We start from the raw sequence: 11,691 nt of genomic DNA on the forward strand, positions 1-11,691 counted from the left end.
CGATTGCCTGAGGTGACCACCTTGGCTTTTGTCAAGAGAGTTGTAAGTAGGGTGCAAGATCGCCTACGGCCACATCACCCTGAATGCGCTTGATCTCGTCTGATCTCGGATGCTAAGCAGGGTCGAGCCTGGTTAGTACCTGGATGGGAGACCGCCTGGGAATACCAGGTGCCGTAGGCTTTTTTCCATTATGTTGTTGGCTTTGGCGACCTGCTGTATTTTTCCTCTCGATTGCCCGAGGTGACCACCTTGGCTTTTGTCAAGAGAGTTGTAAGTAGGGTGCAAGATCGCCTACGGCCACATCACCCTGAATGCGCTCGATCTCGTCTGATCTCGGATGCTAAGCAGGGTCGGGCCCTCTAGACATTAGGAGAAGCAGAAGGATGAGAGATGTTCTATGGGGAATAAAGTCACCTGTAGTCTGTTTACTGTTCTGCAGAAGTCTGTTGTGGATTTTCGCTTTGTGCACTCGCTGAAGTGCTGAGCGGAAGTGTAATACTTAATCCAATATGATAGTTGCCAATGCAATGCAATCCCAGCCTGTGCAACCCCCTGCCTGTGCATCCCCTAGAAGAGGCCTAAATTTATACTGAGTTAGGTGGGGATATTATTGCCAATTAAGCAGCCTGGATTGCATAGGAGGAACACATGTCTGACAGAACAAACTTCTCCCACCAAAGACAGACTACAAGATACAACAAGAGAGCAGGGGATCATGGCTATAAAGAAAAAAACAGCTCATAATTTTAGTATGGACAATAAGAAAATAAAAACAAACATCACAGTGATATGGACAGAAGTAAGGAATTTGAAAGCAGCATAGATTTCCTGTGAAGGGGGGCTTGGCCAGCAGCCGAATTGATAGCAGTGTGAGGAGAGAGCTCCCGGAGTATCCAGTGCAATCCAGCGACTGTCAGCGACGCCAGACAGCATTGTGAGAAGGTACCAACTACCCTCCATCCCAGCTAACCTCAGCCGGCAAAATGTACAAAAGAAAAACCGGGAGGGGACAAAAAAAGCTGACAGATTTCTTCAGACTGGAAACTTGTGGGTCACAAGATGGCGCCGAGGCCTATAACTCGTGGCAAGGCCACGGCGGCAACGAACAGGTCTCTAGTAAGGACAGCTGGTACCAGGCATCATCCCCGGGGGAAAACCCGGAGGCCCTCCACAGGAACATGTGCAGAGCCCACAAAAAGCGTCACAAAAGCAGTCGGAGGACCACAAGTACCCAGGTGAGCAAGGGGGACATGACATGTCACAGGACAGCACTAAGGAGTTCATAGAACAAATGCATGACTTCCCTACCCTGGACCAACCATTAACTGACACCCAAATGAAAGACATGTTAGTGACCCTCATGGGCTCTCTGCACATGGATTTGATGGAATGCACAACTCAGCTTATATCTGAAGTGACTGCCATAGGCGAGAGAGTATCCCACACTGAGGACAAGATGGAGGAGTTTGCTGCAGCCCACAATGATTGTAGATCGTGCACATCGCTTAACCAAACCAAAGCACTTACCAGATAATGTCCCCGGGGACGTTTTTGTACTTAGCCATTTTTCCCATGTGAAAGAAGAATTTATAAGATTTTCCAGGAAACACTCCCCATTACCTGACCCCTATGCTGACATCTCTGTCTATAGTGACATCTCGCAACACACTATGCAAGCCCACAGGAACCTAGCAACACTGACAAAACTCCTGCAGAATAATAAAATTCCTTATACCTGGGGATTTCGAACTAAAATCATAGTCACAAGACAACAAAACAAACTTGAATATGGCATAAAGCTAGCCAGGCAATGGAAGCTTCTTCCGGATGATGAGGGCCCCCCACACTCCACCACCATCTCATAAACTCCCGCAGGAGTGGCAGAAAGCTATCCATGGGAAATGAAGGAGGTAACCTTCATAAAAGCAAGTAAATTCTCACAGCATATATGCACTTAACTGAAATAGGCACATACTGTTTTGTTATGCCCGTTGCACTTGTTTTTTTTGTTATTTTTCTTTCAGTTTTCTGTATTTCATATGCACCACTAAGCTGCAAAGAACGTCTGCCTGGGACCCTGTATAAAAGTACAGACCAAGCAGAAGTAATCAGAAATTCCACCTACCAGCATTTCCACTCCTACCCAATGCTGCCACCTACAGGTAAAAGAAAAATATTGCACTCTACATTTATTGCCATTGCTACATATTTAGCATTGATCCCATGGACTACAAATGACCATTAAATTAATTTTGATTAATGTGAATGGGTTAAACAGCCCATTAAAAAGAGAGCAATATGGCAAGAAGTAAAAAAGCTGAAAGGAGACATTCTGTGTGTTCAGGAGACCCACTTTTAAAAAAACAACCAACCCAAATGCACAGACAAATCTTATCCACATACGGTATATTCCAGGCATGTGCAGGGCCATCTTTAATATTGATTGGACCCTGGGCAAATCTTTTCTTGGCCCCCCCCCCCCATGCAGTTTCACTCTTCACCTGCTCTGAGACATACAATAATTAGCGGTTAGACTCCAAATCAGTTTACTGAATCAGATCAGGCAGCTATTGTGATTGGTTGCCAGAGGTTAATGTATCATTACCGCTTACTGGTTGCTAGAGCTTACAGCGCGGCTCAATAATTAGTTTCTAGAGGTTACAGCACATGATTTCTGCTTGTTGATTGGTTGCTAGAGATTACTGTGGATATGACCTCAGGGGGGCATGATATATCAATGCCACCAACCGCTGATATTTACATGTAAACACAGGGTCTGCAGGTGAGTCATCTGTACACAATAGGGCAGAGCTGGGCAGCATTAGTAGCAGCACTTCACACTGAGATATTGGGACACAACACAGGACTAAAACCTCAAGGGACAAGGGAATTTAAACCAGGATAGTTGGCAAGTATGAGGCAGCTGCTTTGGGCCCCACAACAATGACAGGGCCCAGGGCAGCTGCCCCTTTTGCCCTGCCTTAAAAACGGCCCTGTGCATCTGCCACATCCAAAAAAAGGGGCACGCTAATTGCAGTGCATAAAAATATAGCATTCACTCAACATGAAGTCTTAATGGACCCAAAAGGTAGATACATCATCCTGATATGTGAGCTAAACAACACATTGTACACTATAGTTAACCTGTATGCACCCAATACAGGACAAGCATCATTTTTAAAATCTCTCTACCAGCGTATACAAAAACATAGTAGAGGCGCTTTACTTCTATGTGGCAACTTGAATTGTGTAATAAATAAGTCCATGGACTGCTCCTCCTCTAAAGGAATACACAGGTAGGAGACCAAAACATTCATCAAGGTCTCCAACCTGTATGAAACCGGCATGAATGCCTCTGAACGTGACTATGCGCACTTTTCAGCCCCACATAACTCCTATTCCAGGATTGACTTGATTATCTCAGATCTAGCCCTTTTGCAACAGACCATGGAAGAAAAGATTCACGGTATAACATGGTCACTATTGACAAACAGCATTCCTACAACCCTGCCTATTTATGGAGGAATAAGTCATTACTTTCTAACCCGCAACACAAGGCTCAATTATCTACTAAAATTGTGGAATATTTTCAGCTTAATGATAATGCAGAAACTAATGTAATGTATCTTTGGTGTGCTCATAAAGCATTCAGTAGGGGCTTGTTGATACAAGCTGCAGCAAGGGAAAAGAGGCAGAAGGCTACCAAAATGACTACTCCCATGCCCACTCTCAACACATTAGAAAATCAAAACAAAACCCCTCCCCTACCATCACAAAAAAATATCTTGGAATGTAGACAACAAATTAGAGAGACACTGTTAGAGGAGCACACAAACTCACTAAAACGCTACAAAGCTACCTACTATAATCTCAGGGCAACAAAGCTGGAAAGCTGCTGGCAAACTACATATGGAAAAGACAGCAACACTTTAGAATGGCTCATATAACTGACCCACATACAGGGCATACAGTGTTTCACCCAACCCAAATAGCTAACGCTTTCCAAAAATCTTTCAGTGACCTCTACAACTTAACCTCAGATTCCAAAACCCTACAACCCAATGCACACAACATAAATTATTTTCTAGACTCAGTGAAGCTACCCACACTTAACAAAGATGACCTAGAGTTTAGAAACTCCCCAATTTTAGAACAGGAAATTTTAAGTACAATCAACAAACTTCCATTATCTAAATCACCAGGTAGTGATGAATTCTCAGCAGAGTATTACCAAGCCTTTGCTTCAATTCTTCCCCTACACTTACAAAAACTATTTACATATGCCACCACAACTGCCTCCTTTCCCAAAGAGATGCTGCAAGCCACTATTATTGCTTTACCCAAACCAGGGAAGAGGTCAGACTGCCCCCAAAACTTTAGGCCAATTTCACTGTTAAATATAGATTTAAAAATCTACGCAAAAATACCCGCAAACCGTTCAGCTATGGTTACGCCCCATCTGATTAAACCAGATCAGGTGGGCTTTGTGAAGGGCCAACAAGCGCCTGACGGCACTCGCAGGTTGTATAATTTGCTACGAGTGGCTGAGTTCAGAGGAACCCCCACTGTAGTATGGACACTAGACACCAAAAAGGCATTTGATAGAGTACATTGGGGTTTCCTGGAAGCTGCTCTTAAAAAATTTGGCCTGGAAGGCACGATACTCACAGCAATCATGGATCTAGACACAAAGCCCACGGCACGAGTTTTCACTTCTAATGTCTTATCAGACATGTTTCGCATTGCTAACGGCACAAGCCAGGGGTGTCCTTTTTGGCCACTGATATTCACCCTAATAATGGAGCCCCTGGCGGAGGCCATTAGATCTTGCGACTCCATCTCTGGTATAGTTGTAGGTAACTATTCCCACAAAATTGGGTTATTTGCTGATGATGTTGTTTTGACGCTAACCAGTCCAGACTCCTCGCTGTGTAAGCTACAAACAATTCTAGATGACTTTGGGTTAGCATCCTATTATAAACTGAACTCCAATAAGTCTTCTATCCTATCGATTGGGTTAACAAAACCAAATTAAAGAATCTTTCCCATTCCAATGGGTTCCACATAACTTAATGTACCTAGGAGTCCCACTGGCAGTCCCTACAGCAGCCACTTCTGCAGCCAACTTCCCCAAACTATTAGGAGTAATTAAATAAGACCTACAGCACATAGCAAATTATGAACTAGCCTGGGTGGGCAGTATAGCTGCTCTTACGTTGACCTTGCTACCTAAGATTATATATTACTTCAGAACCATACCCATAATAGTATCAGATCAATTCTTTAAAGAAGCAAATAAACAATTTAGAAGCTTCATATGGGGTAAGAAGATGTGTAAGATTTCATATCCTATGTTACTGAAACATAAATCCAATGGTGGAGTTAATTTCCTCAATATCAAAAACTACTATGCAGCTCGCCTAGATCAGACAAAAGCATGGATAGATACTAATATGACAAGCTGTGGGTCGGGATCGAGAAGAGTATGGTGGGCAATAGAGATTTGTCTGCTCTACTCTTGTCGAGTCTGACCCACAAGGAACTGATCCATAAACCCTTTCCCTCTATAGATGCCACATTAGCAGCGTCGAAACATCTACACAGTATAGTACCTCAAGACGCTGTGGATAAATGCATGGACTTACCCCTGCAAATCTATGAACACATTATACCAAATTTGAATACACACCAATGGACCAGGGAGGGAATTCAGACCTATAGAGAACTAGTGAAGAAGCAGCCACAACCTACTTCATTCTCCTATATACAGCTAACTTACTTTCAGAAGAATAACTCAACCACGCATTACAACATACATAGGGAATCATGGTAACACTTGAAGTCGGACCACGACAGTACAAAAGGACTGTCGTGGTTCTACAACAGCCTACAGTATAGCATGAAAACCACAAATATGCAAAACTGGGAAAGGGAAATGGGAAATACATTCACGCAAAAGGAATAGCTGAAAGCTATCCAATCCCACTTCCAATATTCCCACTGTGTAAATCACTGGGAATTAATGCTTAACCACTTAAGGACCGCTGTATTGCCATTATACGTCATCAGAATGGCACAGGCAGGCACAATCACATAGGTGTACGTGCCTGCCTTCCAGCGGGTGGGGGGTCCGATCGGACCCCCTCCCGCTAGATACGGCGGTCCCTTTCGGTGCCGGAGCGATCCGCGATGAGGGGAAGGCCGTTGGTTTCTGGCCATCCCCTCTCGATCGCTCCTGGCCAGTGACGAACTTCCTCCCCTGTGAAAATGTAAACACAGGAGGAGGAAGTGATGTCACACTCCTCGTGGCGGTCTTTTTGAACCGGACAGCGAGGAGTGAAGACATTCAAGTAAGTGCACCAACAGTCCACTGACACATAGGTACACATAGGCACACATTTCACCCCAGTCACCCCCCGATCACCCCCCCGATCGGCCCCCCGCCCCCCCCCCCAGTCACAGTGTCACTAATGCAGTATTCATTTATTTATTGATCACTACATTTAGTGTCAGTTGTGACTGTAAAAAGTGTCAGGGCAGCTAGTGTTAGGCCCCTTTAGGTCCAGGGTAGCCCCCTACCCCCCTAATAAAGGTTTAACCCCTTGATTGCCCTCCCAGTTAACCCTTTCACCCCCTTTTACCAGTGTCACTAAGCGATCGTTTTTCTGATCGCTGCAATAGTGTCACTGGTCCCGCTAGGAAGCTAGTTTTTTTTTTAGGTTCAACGCCAGGTTTTTATAGCGTTAGGTACCCCGATATATAACCTAATAAAGGTTTTAACCCTTTGATTGCCCCTAGAGTTAACCCTTTCACCAGCGATCGCTGCATAAGTGTCACTGGTGACGCTGGTTAGCCAGTTAGTTATTTAGTTATTTAGGTTCCCCGTCAGGTTTTTATAAAGCTTCAGGTACCCCCATATAAATACCCAATAAAGGTTTTAACCCCTGATTGCCCTTAGTTAACCCTTTCACCAGTGATCACCGTATAAGTGTTACGGGTGACGCTGGTTAGGTAGTTCACTTTTTATAGCATCAGGGCACCCGCCATTTATTACCTAATAAAGGTTTAACCCCCTGATCACCCGGCGGGTGATATAAATTTGGTTTTAGGGTCAGAAAGGGTCTGCGTCGCCCCAGGCAGTGCTAGGTTAGTGCCAGTACCGCTAACACCCACGCGCAAAGCATACACCTCCCTTAGTGGTATAGTATCCGAACAGATCAATATCTGATCTGATCAGATCTATACTAGCGTGCCCAGCAATTTAGGGTTCTAAAAAAATGCATTGTTAGCAGGATCAATCCAGATACCTGCTAGCACCTGCGTTTTGCCCCTCTGCCCAGCCCAGCCCAGCCCAGCCCACCCAAGTGCAGTATCGATCGATCACTGTCACTTACAAAACACAACACACATAACTGCAGCGTTCGCAGAGTCAGGCCTGATCCCTGCGATCGCTAACAGTTTTTTTTGTAGCGTTTTATACAGTCGCTGACAGGCTAGGTGCTTTTTTACCTGTGAGTCTCACTACTGTACCCCTAAATTTAGAGCCCAAAATGGCAAAGCGAAGGTACACTAGTGAAGAGGCCTACGCGTTTCTGAGCATGACAGATAGTGAAGAGGAAGACACTGATCTGTCAGATTCAGGCTCAGAATACGAACCTGTAGAGGACAGCGCCTCCATGTCAGATAGCTCTGACGACGAAGAAGAGGTCCCTGCTAACGTCAGGCGTACCCGACCCCGATTTTCTGATGTTGTTGAGGTGCAGGAACCGCAAGTCCCTCGTATGGAGTATAGAGCCAGTACTAGCGCCGCTCATCCTTTTGGTGAACTGGCAAGCACCAGCGGCCTAGTACACCCTGGACGTACATCCAGCACTGCAGTATCACGTGGTGACGTGGCGAGTCCCATAAATGCAGTTCAAGCTGGCGAGGTGGCAAGCACAAGTAGTGTCCCGCTGCCACCAAGAAGACGAAGACAGGCCCGTCGTTCCCATAGTGCCCTTCCTGCAGAATTTGCCAATCCTGATTGGGTGCCCACCACTTCTGCAGCACCAGTACTTCCCCCATTCACTGCCCAACCCGGTATTCAGGTGGATACAGATGATTTTACGCCACTCGATTTTTATTCTCTGTATTTCACGGAAGATCTCTATAGATCTATTGTGGACCAAACCAATTTATATGCTGGTCAACACATCGCCGCTAATCCCCAGTTGCCGTCTCTTGCCAGAGATTGGAAACCAGTTACGGTTTCTGAATTTAAGACGTTTCTGGGCCTTTCCCTCAACATGGGCACACATAAATTCATGTGGATGCGGGCTTATTGGTCCACGCATCCGGCTGACCACATGCCCGTGTTCTCTAACTCCATGTCCAGGAAACGATACGAGCAGATCTTGCGGTTCTTGCACTTCAGTGACAATGAACTTTGTCGTCCACGTGGAGACCCTGAATACGATCGGCTCTACAAAATTCGGCCCCTCATAAACCACTTCAACCAACGTTTTGCAGACTTGTTTACTCCCCAAAAAGTTGTCTGCGTTGATGAGTCCCTGGTTAAGTTTACTGGTCGCTTGTCATTCAAACAGTACATTCCCAACAAGCGTACCAGATACGGGGTCAAGCTCTATAAGTGCTGTGACAGGGCCACAGGCTATGCATGGAGCTTTATGGTTTATGAGGGTAAAGATAGTTACGTAGAGCCGGAAAACTGCCCTGATTACATAGGAAGCGCTGGCAAGATAGTGTGGAAATTGGTGTCACCCTTATTCGGAAAGGGGTACCACTTGTACGTGGACAACTATTACACCAGCGTGCCACTGTTTAGTAATTTATTTGATCATCAGATTGGAGCATGTGGCACCGTGCGACCTAATCGCCGGGGCTTTCCCCAGCGGCTTGTAGATTTTCGTCTTAGGCTGGGGGAGAGAGCCTGCTATCGGTGTAATAATTTGCTCGCTATGAAGTGGAGGGATAATAAGAATGTTTTCGTTCTTACCTCCCTTCATGCAGACACGACGGTCCAAATTTCTACGGCGACTGGTATTGTGGAGAAACCCCTCTGTGTCCACGAATATAACAAAAATATGGGAGGGGTGGACCTCAATGACCAGATGTTGGCGCCGTATCTAGCTTCCCGTAAGGCCAGACGCTGGTACAAAAAAGTGTCTGCTTACTTATTTCAATTGGCTTTGCTGAATGCTTTTGTGCTATACAAAACTTCAGGCGGGACATTAACCTTTCTTTTCTTCCAAAGAGAGGTTGTCACAGAGCTTCTGTATCCAGAGGGTTCTGCACCTCACCATTCCCAACCAAATGCAGTAAGCCGGCTGCATGAGAGGCATTATTCTTATGTCCTCCCGAGTACCCCTACCCAACGAACCCCTCAAAAAAGATGTTGTGTCTGTAGCAAGCGCGGATTTAGGCGTGACACCCATTCTTATTGTCCACGCTGTCCTGGCAATCCTGGTCTTTGTCAGGGTGAGTGTTTTGAACGCTACCACACACTAGTGAAGTATTAGCGTAGGGTACAGCATTTCACAGGCTAGGCACACTAACACAGAGTCTCCCAAGATGCCATCGCATTTTGAGAGACCCGAACCGTTACAGTTTACAGTTAAAAAAAAAAGTGTATAAAAAAAATAAAAAAAAGTAAAATAAAAAAACCAAAAAAAATATAAAATATAAAAACCAAAAATAGTTGTCGTTTTATTGTTCTCTCTCTCTCTCTCTCTCTCTTCTCTCTAATTTTTTATACTTTACTGTTTACTGTGTTATTGTTAACCATTTTTCATGTTTTCAGGTACGCCATTCAGCTGCAGCGTGGATTTATTTATCTTGACAGCAACAGCGTTTGCTCCCACGATACATAAAGCCGCGACTCCAGTGCTGTAGGAGGTGATTTCACCACCACAGTTAAAAAAGAGCATATATGCCGAAGCATGGGGGCATAAGGGGTGGAGTAGCGATTTTGCTCCTAATGCCGCGTACATACGGTCAAAATTCCGACGGAGGGCTTGCCCGTGGAAAAGTTTGAACGTATGTACGCGGCATAACTTTTTTGCGGGAGGATGCCCCCATGCTTCGGCATATATATATTTTAGGCACAGGTTGTGTTAAAAAATGTTTTATTTTTTACTGTTTTTTTTGGCAATTGCTTTGCAGGTATGGTATGGTAAGGTTTTACTGTTATACTGGGATGTTACTTTGTTTTAACGTTAACCATAATTTGCTTAGCAGGTACGCCATTCAGCTGCAGCGCGGATTTATTTATCTTGACAGCAACAGCGTTTGCTCCCACGATACATAAAGCCGTGACTCCAGTGCTGTAGGCGGTGATTTCACCACCACAGTTAAAAAAGAGCATATATGCCGAAGCATGGGGGCATAAGGGGTGGAGGAGCGATTTTGCTCCTAATGCCGCGTACATACGGTCAAAATTCCGACGGAGGGCTTGCCCGTGGAAAAGTTTGAACGTATGTACGCGGCATAACTTTTTTGCGGGAGGATGCCCCCATGCTTCAGCATATATATATTTTAGGCACAGGTTGTGTTAAAAAATGTTTTATTTTTTACAGTTTTTTTGGCATTTGCTTTGCAGGTATGGTATGGTAAGGTTTTCCTGTGATGTTACTTTGTTTTAACGTTAACCATAATTTGCTTAGCAGGTACGCCATTCAGCTGCAGCGCGGATTTATTTATCTTGACAGCAACAGCGTTTGCTCCCACGATACATAAAGCCACGACTCCAACGCTGTAGGAGGTGATTTCACCACCACAGTTAAAAAAGAGCATATATGCCGAAGCATGGGGGCATAAGGGGTGGAGGAGCGATTTTGCTCCTAATGCCGCGTACATACGGTCAAAATTCCGACGGAGGGCTTGCCCATGGAAAAGTTTGAACGTATGTACGCGGCATAACTTTTTTGCGGGAGGATGCCCCCATGCTTCGGCATATATAAATGGTGCATGTATGTCCATCATTAGAAGTGGGTGGATGAAGGGAGGTATCTAATGGTGGGCATACCCACCGATCAATCTCTTTTTTTTTCGTTCAGACAACATGACTCTCAGTAAATAGCTTGGGGTGTCTACTTTCCAAAATGGAAATTTGGGGGGGTTTTGTGCTATTTTGGCATTTTATGGCCTTCGAAACTGTGATAGGTAGTGATAGGTAGTGAGGAGTAAAATAAAAAAATTATGCCCTTAGAAATCCTGAAGGCGGTCCTTGGATTTCGTGGTCCCGTACGCGGCTAGGCTCCAAAAAAGTCCCACATATGTGGTATCCCTGTACTCAGGAGAAGCAGCAGAATGTATTTTGGGGTGTCATTTCACATATGCCCATAGCATGTGTGAGCAATATATCATTTAGTGACAACTTTGTGCAAAAAAAAAAAAGTTTGTAATATTCCCGCAACTTGTGGCAAAATATAAAATATTCCATGGACTCAACATGCCTCTCAGTAAATAGCTTGGGGTGTCTACTTTCCAAAATGGGGTCATTTTGGGGGGTTTTGTGCTATTTTGGCTTTTTATGGCCTTCGAAACTGTGATAGGTAGTGAGGGGTGAAATCAAAAATTTGCACCCTTAGAAATCCTGAAGGTGGTGATTGGTTTTTTCGGGGTGCCATACGTGACTAGACTCCCAAAAAGTCCCACACATGTGGTATCCCCATACTCGGGAGAAGTAGCTGA

General features: G+C 44.9%; 1 non-coding gene across 1 annotated transcript; it reads left to right on the forward strand.

Annotated features, from left to right (window-relative positions):
* Positions 1 to 61: 61 nt before the first annotated feature.
* LOC143944620 (5S ribosomal RNA) lies at positions 62 to 180 on the forward strand. Its single transcript, XR_013265044.1, has one exon. It is a non-coding gene; the product is annotated as a 5S ribosomal RNA (ribosomal RNA).
* The last annotated feature ends 11,511 nt before the right edge of the window (positions 181 to 11,691 follow it).

This window comes from Lithobates pipiens, unplaced genomic scaffold, assembly GCF_037356315.1.
Source record: "Lithobates pipiens isolate NorthernLeopardFrog02 unplaced genomic scaffold, aLitPip1_a1.2 Scaffold_30, whole genome shotgun sequence".
Lineage (NCBI taxonomy): Eukaryota > Metazoa > Chordata > Amphibia > Anura > Ranidae > Lithobates > Lithobates pipiens.